Raw genomic sequence first — 7,713 nt, 5'->3', positions numbered from 1 at the left:
ATTCCTCTCACCTGTGGCACGAGCAGGGGGACCTTTTCTGCCTTTTTAATACACTGGGCCCATAGCCTTTCCCAGTTTGGTCTTTTTCTGCTTTGGGAAGAGCTGTGTCATCTGGTATGTCTGTGCTGGAGAGCGAACGTGATGTGCATGGGTGTGGAAGGTCTTTGGTTATTGATTTATTTTGTAAATCGCTGCAGCTTTTGTTTTTTGTATTTTGGTTTGGGTTGGTTTGAATGAGCTCTTCCCAGAACTAGAAAAAGAACTGTTTGTTTTTTATGCCCCCCGTTTACCTGTATAGTGGCAGGATTGATGGTTTGGGCCTCGTGCCTTAAGGCTGAAAAGGCGTTTGGGCCCTTTGCTTATGTTCCTCTAGACCGTGTGATCTCCCTGCATCACGTCCTTCTGGGGGAATGATGGACTTCCAAGAACCTTGGCTCTGAGGGACCTCCGTGTAACCAAGGCTGAGGTCTCTTGGTATTTATGTTCCATTAAGCCAGCCAGTGAGAGTGGCCACCCTGTAAAGACGAGCCCTGGTCACGTCCCTGGTTCTCGGTGGAAGGGGATATAGCATTTTCTAATACCTTACGGGATATGACCTCCCTGTAATTCGGCTTCAGGTCTCTTTTTCCCTTTGGTACGTTAGCCACCTTGGTTAGCGATTCTTTTTTTTTTTTTTCCCCTCCCCACCCCCCCGTCTCAAGGATTCGGGTCTCATCCCTGACCCTCCTGGCTCTTTTTTGTACCTTGGCCTTGGAATCTGCCACCTAATTACAGGGCAGTCACTCATCATTTGCTTACGGGGGGTTAGTGGTCCCTTTAGGGACCTAGAGCAGCAAGACCTGCTTGCAACTGCAGTTCAGAGGTGTCTCCTTCTTGCTTTCTCGTGACACTTCTTTTTGGCTTCGGAGTCAGTGACCATCCTGTAAGAAGGGTGCAGGTCACGTGAGTGGGGATCAGGAGCCGGTGGTAGCTAGAGCAGCGAGACCACCCTGTAACCACGGTTCAGATAGTTTTCCTCTTGGGTTTATGAACCCTTGACTGGCTGCTTGGTGTGACCTCCCTGTAAGCAGGGTTTACATCACTACTTCCTTGTTTATGTGGGATTAGGGGGCTGTCTTGGTCCCCTGAGAGCTCCCTGTAATGTAGGGTTTTGGTCTCTAGTCATTATGCTGCTCTTACAGGACCTCCCTGTAATCAGGGTTGTGATCCTTCTCTATTTGCTTTTGTGGGATTATGGCCCTTTAGGCTCAGCAGAGGGACCTCCTCCATAGTTAGGGTGTGAGTCATGTCGGCCCCTTTGATGCTCCTGACACAAACTCCAGAGGGCTGGGACTGTGTCAAGCTCGCCCTGGGTTCTGCCTCTTTTGATCACGAGTCTGCAACAACTGCTGGCGAATTCAAGGTTACGTTCAAACCTTTACCTGTTTGTTGTTAAACCAGTAAGTACACAGCACCTTGTGTCTGACTTTTGCTGTTAAAGTGCATTTCTCACTACCCTCCTCTCTTCTCCCCCCCCACCCCCCCCCCGGCATAACGTGATGCTGATTTATTTCATAGTGAGGAAGCCGGAAACCTGGCTCCACAGTAGAGCATCAGTTGAGTCTTTGGCACTTGGGGAGAGTTGGAGGCCTGGGCGTCGAGTGCGCCATCAAAGTGCGTGATGGGGACAGCTCAGAATTCCCTGCCAGCTATAGGTCGAAGGCTGCCTGCAGAGGCAAGAAGACAAGGTAGCGATTTTAATGCGCACTGTTTATATTTGAAGACCTAAGGACTCTCTTAATCCTGTCGTAACCTGTCTTGCACACTCCCTCTCTCCGTTTCCAGCACGTGAGGAAGAAAATGGGAACGAGGAAAGAAAAGATGATGCAGAAGATGGAAGAGGAGGAGAAAATACACACCGGGCACAAAGACTGTCCTGTAACTAGGGTGGAAGTCCCTTTTCTTTGTGAGGTGGGGGGGGGAGTGAGCCTGAACCCGGTAGTACCTTGAGCAGCGAGGCCTCCCTATAACTAGGGTGCAGGTCTCCTTTCCCCTTCGGCTCCATAAGCCATCTGGAGAGAGTAACCACCCTGTAAAACGGGTGCATGTGACACCCCTGTGACTCAGTGAGGTAGGCGAGCTTTTTAATCCCCATGGGCAATATAGCCTCCCTGTGAGTAGAGTTCAGGTCTCCCCTTTTGCTGTGGTAGGTTTAAGAACTGTTGGCATGCTACTCGGTGACCTCCCTGTAATCGGGGTCCCGCTCACGTCCCTGCAGTTGGTGGAGTTTAGGGCTCACTTACTAGGCTGGATGCCAGTGACCTGCCTGTAACTTTGGGTTTTCCTCTTTCCCCTTTCGGCTTCCTTGGCACTGTGCTGCTCCGGCACGGCAGTCAGGAAGAGCGCTCGCTTCACAAGAGTTCAGGTCTTGATTCTCATTTACAGAGGGTATTGAGCCCTTAAGTACCTTGAGACCAAGTGACTGCCCTGTAAGTAGGGTTCTCGTCTCTCCCGTTGCAAGCTCCAGGTGCTAAACCCTGCTGGCTGGCTAGTCAGCGTGGCCCACCCCGTAACTAGGGTCCAGGTCTGTTTCCTTACACCCTGCTGTCTGACAAGTCAGATCACCTGGAACTAGGGTTCAGGTCTCTTCCCTTCTTTCATCTAGGTGATAGACATTTATGGCTGGTGAACTGGTATGACCGTCCTGCAACAAGGGTTCAGGTTGCTCCTCTCCTTTTACTTTAGGTCATAGACACTTATGGCTGGCTAGTTGGTGTGACAACCCTAGAACTACGGTTCACATCTCTCCCCTTTAGCCAGCCATAATTCTACATTACTTGGGTTTTAGTGAGCATGCCCCACCCTGTAACTAGAGTTCTTGTCTCTCCGCTTATGAGGTGTAAGTGGTAAACTGTGCTGTCTGGCTAATCTGCCTGAGCGCCCTGTAAGTAGGGTTCTGGTCTCATTCCAATGGCACTAGCAGGGTGACTTTTTTTGTTTTTTTTTTTAATACGCTGGGCCCATAGTCCTTCCCAGTTTGGTCTTTTTCTGCTTTGGGAAGTGCTGTGTCATCTGGTATGTCTGTGCTGGAGAGCGAATGTGATGTGCATGGGTGTGGAAGGTCTTTGGTTATTTATTTTTTGTAAATCGCTGCAGCTTTTTTTGTTTTTTGTATTTTGGTTTGGGTGGGTTGGTTGGTTTGAATGAGCTCTTCCCAGAACTAGAAAAAGAACAGTTCTTTTTATGTCCCCTGTATAGTGGCACAATTGATGGTTTGGGTCTCGTGCCTTAAGGCTGAAAAGGCATTTGGGCCCCTTTAAGTTCCTCTAGACCATGTGATCTCCCTGCATCACGTCCCTCTCCCTTCTGGGGGAATGATGGACTTCCAAGAACCTTGGGTCTGAGGGACCTCTCTGTAACCCAGGTTGAGGTTTCTTGGTATTTATGCTCCATTAAGCCAGCCGGTGAGAGTGACCACACTGTAAAGATGAGCCCTGGTCACGTCCCTGGTTCTCTGTGGAAAGGGAGTTTAGAGCTTTTTCATACCTTTTGGGGGATATGGCCTCTCTGTAATTCGGCTTCAGGTCTCTTATTTTTTTTTTCCCCCTTTGGTACGTTAGCCACCCTGTTTAGTGATTTTCCCCCCCCCTCCCACCCCCTGTCTTGAGGGTTCAGGTCTCATCCCTGACCCTCCCGGCTCTTTTTAGTACCTTGGCCTTGAGTGGCCTCCCTGTAATTAGGTGGCAGGTCCCATCCCTTGCTTACGGGGGGTTAGTGAGCCCTTTGGGGGCCTAGAGCAGTGAGACCTGCCTGCAACTGCAGTTCAGAGGTGTCTCCTTCTTGCTTTCCTGTGGCTCTTCTCCTTTTTGGCTTCTGAGTTAGAGTGACCGTCCTGTAAGAAGGGTGCAGGTCACATGAGTGGGGGATCGGGAGCCAGTGGCAGCTAGATCAGCGAGACCGCCCTGTAACCACAATTCAGGTCCTTCCCCTCTTTTTCTCTTGCGTTTATGAACCATTGACTGGCTGCTCGGTGTGAACTCCCTGACTTCTTTTTTGGTTATGTGGGATTGGGGGCTGTCTTGGTCCCCTGAGAGCTCCCTGTAACTTAGGGTTTTGGTCTCTAGTCATTATGCTGCTCTTGCAGGCTGGCCAGAGCGACCATTCTGTAATTGGGGCTCGGGTCACGTCCTTCTCATTTATGGGGGGAATTCAGGTCTTAATCGCATGGGTCTTTGGGACCTCCCTGTAATCAGGGTTGTGATCCTTTTTTTAAATCCTTGTGGGATTATGGCCCTTCAGTCTCAGCAGAGGGACCTCCTCCATAGTTGGGGTGTGAGTCACGTCGGCCCCTTTGACACACCAGGCACAGTCCTGGCTTTCTGGAGTGGGTTTCAAGCTCGCCCTGGGATCTGCAGCGACGACTCCTGGGTTCTGCTTCGCTTTTGATTGTCAGAGTCCAGGGAGTCTGTAACAACTGCTGGCGAATTCAAGGTTCTGTTCAAACTTTCACCCCTTTATCTGTTTGTTGTTAAACCAGTCAGTACACGGCACCTTGTGTCTGTGACTCTTGCTATTAAAGTGCGTTTCTCACTGCCCCCAGGCATAATGTGCTGCTGACGTATTTCGTAGCGAGGAAGCTGGAAACCTGGCTCCACGGTAGAGCATCAGTTGAGTCTTTGGCACTTGGAGAGTTGGAGGCCTGGGCGTCGAGTGCGCCATCAAAGTGCGTGATGGGGACAGCTCAGAATTCCCTGCCAGCTATAGGTCGAAGGCTGCCTGCAGAGGCAAGAAGACAAGGTAGCGACTTTAATGCGCACTGTTTATATTTGAAGACCTAAGGACTCTCTTAATCCTGTCGTAACCTGTCTTGCACACTCCCTCTCTCCGTTTCCAGCACGTGAGGAAGAAAATGGGAACGAGGAAAGAAAAGATGATGCAGAAGATGGAAGAGGAGGAGAAAATACACACCGGGCACAAAGACTGTCCTGTAACTAGGGTGGAAGTCCCTTTTCTTTGTGGGGGGGGGAGAGCGAGCCTGAACCCGGTAGTACCTTGAGCAGCGAGGCCTCCCTATAACTAGGGTGCAGGTCTCCTTTCCCCTTCGGCTCCATAAGCCATCTGGAGAGAGTGACCACCCTGTAAAACGGGTGCATGTGACACCCCTGTGACTCGGTGAGGTAGTCGAGCTTTTTAATCCCCATGGGCAATGTAGCCTCCCTGTGAGTAGAGTTCAGGTCTCCCCTTTTGCTGTGGTAGGTTTAAGAACTGTTGGCATGCTACTCGGTGACCTCCCTGTAATCGGGGTCCCGCTCACGTCCCTGCAGTTGGAGTTTAGGGCTCACTTACTAGGCTGGATGCCAGTGACCTGCCTGTAACTTTGGGTTTTCCTCTTTCCCCTTTCGGCTTCCTTGGCACTGTGCTGCTCCGGCACGGCAGTCGGGAAGAGCGCTCGCTTCACAAGAGTTCAGGTCTTGATTCTCATTTACAGAGGGTATTGAGCCCTTAAGTACCTTGAGACCAAGTGACTGCCCTGTAAGTAGGGTTCTGGTCTTTCTCCCCTTGTGAGCTGTAAGTGACAAACTGTGCTGTCTGGCTAGTCGGCCTGAGTGCCCTGTCAGTAGGGTTCTGGTCTCATTCCTCTCACCTGTGGCATAAGCAGGGTGACCTTTTGTTGTCTTTTTAATACGCTGGGCCCATAGCCTTTCCCAGTTCGCTCTTTTTCTGCTTTGGGAAGAGCTGTCATGTCTGCGCTGGAGAGCGAATGTGATGTGGGTGTGGAAGGTCTTTGGTTTATTTATTTATTTGTACATTGCTGCAGCTTTTTTTTTTTTTTTTTTTTGGTTGGTTTGAATGAGCTCTTCCCAGAAATAGAAAAAGAACTTTGTTTTTTATGCCCCTCATTTACCCAGATAGTGGCACGATTGATGGTTTGGGTCTCGTGCCTCCAGGCTGAAAAGGCGTTTGGGCCTCTTGCTTAAGTTCCTGTAGACCGTGATATCTCCCTGCATCATGTCCCTCTCCCTTCTGGGGGAATGATGGACTTCCAAGAACCTTAGGTCTGAGGGACCTCCCTGTAACCAAGGTTGAGGTCTCTTGGTATTTATGTTCCATTAAGCCAGCCACTGAGAGTGGCCACTCTGTAAAGATGAGCCCTGGTCACGTCTCTGTGCCTCGGTGGAAGGGGAGTATAGAGCTTTCTAATACCTTTGGGTGGGGGGGGGGGGCAGAATATGACATCCCTGTAATTCGGCTTCAGGTCTTTGTCCCTTTGGTACATTAGCCAGCTTGTTTAGTGGGTTTTTTTTTTTCTTTCCCCGCCCTCTGTCTCAAGGATTTAGGTCTTGTCCCTGGCCCTCCCGGCTCTTTTTAGTACCTTGGCCTTGAGTGGCCTCCCTGTAATTAGGTGGCAGGTCCCATCCCTTGCTTACGGGGGGTTAGTGAGCCCTTTGGGGGCCGAGAGCAGCGAGACCTGCCTGCAACTGCAGTTCAGAGGTGTCTCCTTCTTGCTTTCCTGTGGCTCTTCTCCTTTTTGGCTTCTGAGTTAGAGTGACCGTCCTGTAAGTAGGGCACAGGTCACGTGAGTGGGGGATCGGGAGCCAGTGGCAGCTAGATCAGCGAGACCGCCCTGTAACCACAGTTCAGATCGTTCCCTTCTTTTTCCTCTTGGGTTTATGAACCCTTGACAGGCTGCTTGGTGTGACCTCCCTGACTTCTTTCTTGTTTTTGTGGGATTAGGGGGCTGTCTTGGTCCCCTGAGAGCTCCCTGTAATTTAGGATTTTGGTCTCTAGTCATTATGCTGCTCTTGCAGGCTGGCCAGAGTGACCATTCTGTAATTGGGGCTCAGGTCATGCCCTTCTCGCTTATGGGGTGAATTGAGGTCTTAATCATGTGGGTCTTTGGGACCTCCCTTTTTTTGCTTTTGTGGGATTATGGCCCTTTAGTGTCAGCAGAGGGACCTCCTCCACAGTTAGGGTGTGAGTCACGTCGGCCCCTTTGACGCTCCAGGCACAGTCCTGGCCCTCTGGAATGGGCTCAAGCTTGCCCTGGGTTCTGCAGCGACGCCTTTTGGGTTCTGCCTTGCTTTTGATCATCTGAGTCCAGGGAGTCTGCAACAACTGCTCACAAATGTAAGGTTTGGTTCAAGCCTTCACCCCTTTTCCTGTTTGTGTTTGTAACAAATGTCTGTGATAAATCCTCTATGGACACACAGATACTATACGTTGCTATGATTTATGCTTTATACTAGGCAATTGAAGTATTTTGGTTTTTTTCTTATTTGAATCACGAGGTATATGGAACCAATTTTTTTGATCTCTGGCATTATTACTTTAAGTGAAGGCCTTTGTTTTTTATAGTCGTATTTTTAAAAAAAAAAACAAAAAACCAAATACCTCTTAGAAGGAGGATGTTTGTAAATGCTTGTAGTTCTAGTATTATCTTTCAATTCAAAAGAACTAAAACTCAATACATATGGAACTAATGTCAAAAATTTGCTGCTGTTAAATGTTTTTAATAGGAACAAAAGGAACTTTTTAACAGAAGGCATCAGATTTGATAGTAATAATAAAACTATTAAATCAGTCATATTTATCCATACAAAATTTCATCATCTTTTTGAGTTGTTAAACAAACATTTGTACACTAAAGTATAGTGTAAAATTATCATTGCATTTTGGTAAATCCTTTGAAAAGACACACCCTTTCTAAATCTCAAATCTGTCACAAAAAGCTAT

At 49.0% G+C, this 7,713-nt stretch overlaps 1 long non-coding RNA gene across 2 annotated transcripts; it reads left to right on the top strand.

The window, feature by feature from the left end:
• Positions 1-733: 733 nt before the first annotated feature.
• LOC119848800 lies at positions 734-6,881 on the top strand. 2 transcript variants are annotated; one of them, XR_006277151.1, is made up of 6 exons: positions 734-1,439; positions 1,558-1,727; positions 1,825-1,917; positions 4,343-4,470; positions 4,609-4,776; positions 4,874-6,881. It is a non-coding gene; the product is annotated as an uncharacterized LOC119848800 (long non-coding RNA). The 2 variants fall into 2 exon arrangements; XR_006277150.1 differs by lacking the exons at positions 734-1,439; positions 1,558-1,727; positions 1,825-1,917 and adding an exon at positions 2,087-2,557 and having other exon boundaries at positions 2,855-4,470.
• The last annotated feature ends 832 nt before the right edge of the window (positions 6,882-7,713 follow it).

This window comes from Dermochelys coriacea, chromosome 26, assembly GCF_009764565.3.
Source record: "Dermochelys coriacea isolate rDerCor1 chromosome 26, rDerCor1.pri.v4, whole genome shotgun sequence".
Taxonomy (NCBI): domain Eukaryota; kingdom Metazoa; phylum Chordata; order Testudines; family Dermochelyidae; genus Dermochelys; species Dermochelys coriacea.
This window is presented reverse-complemented; position numbering and strand designations above follow the sequence as displayed.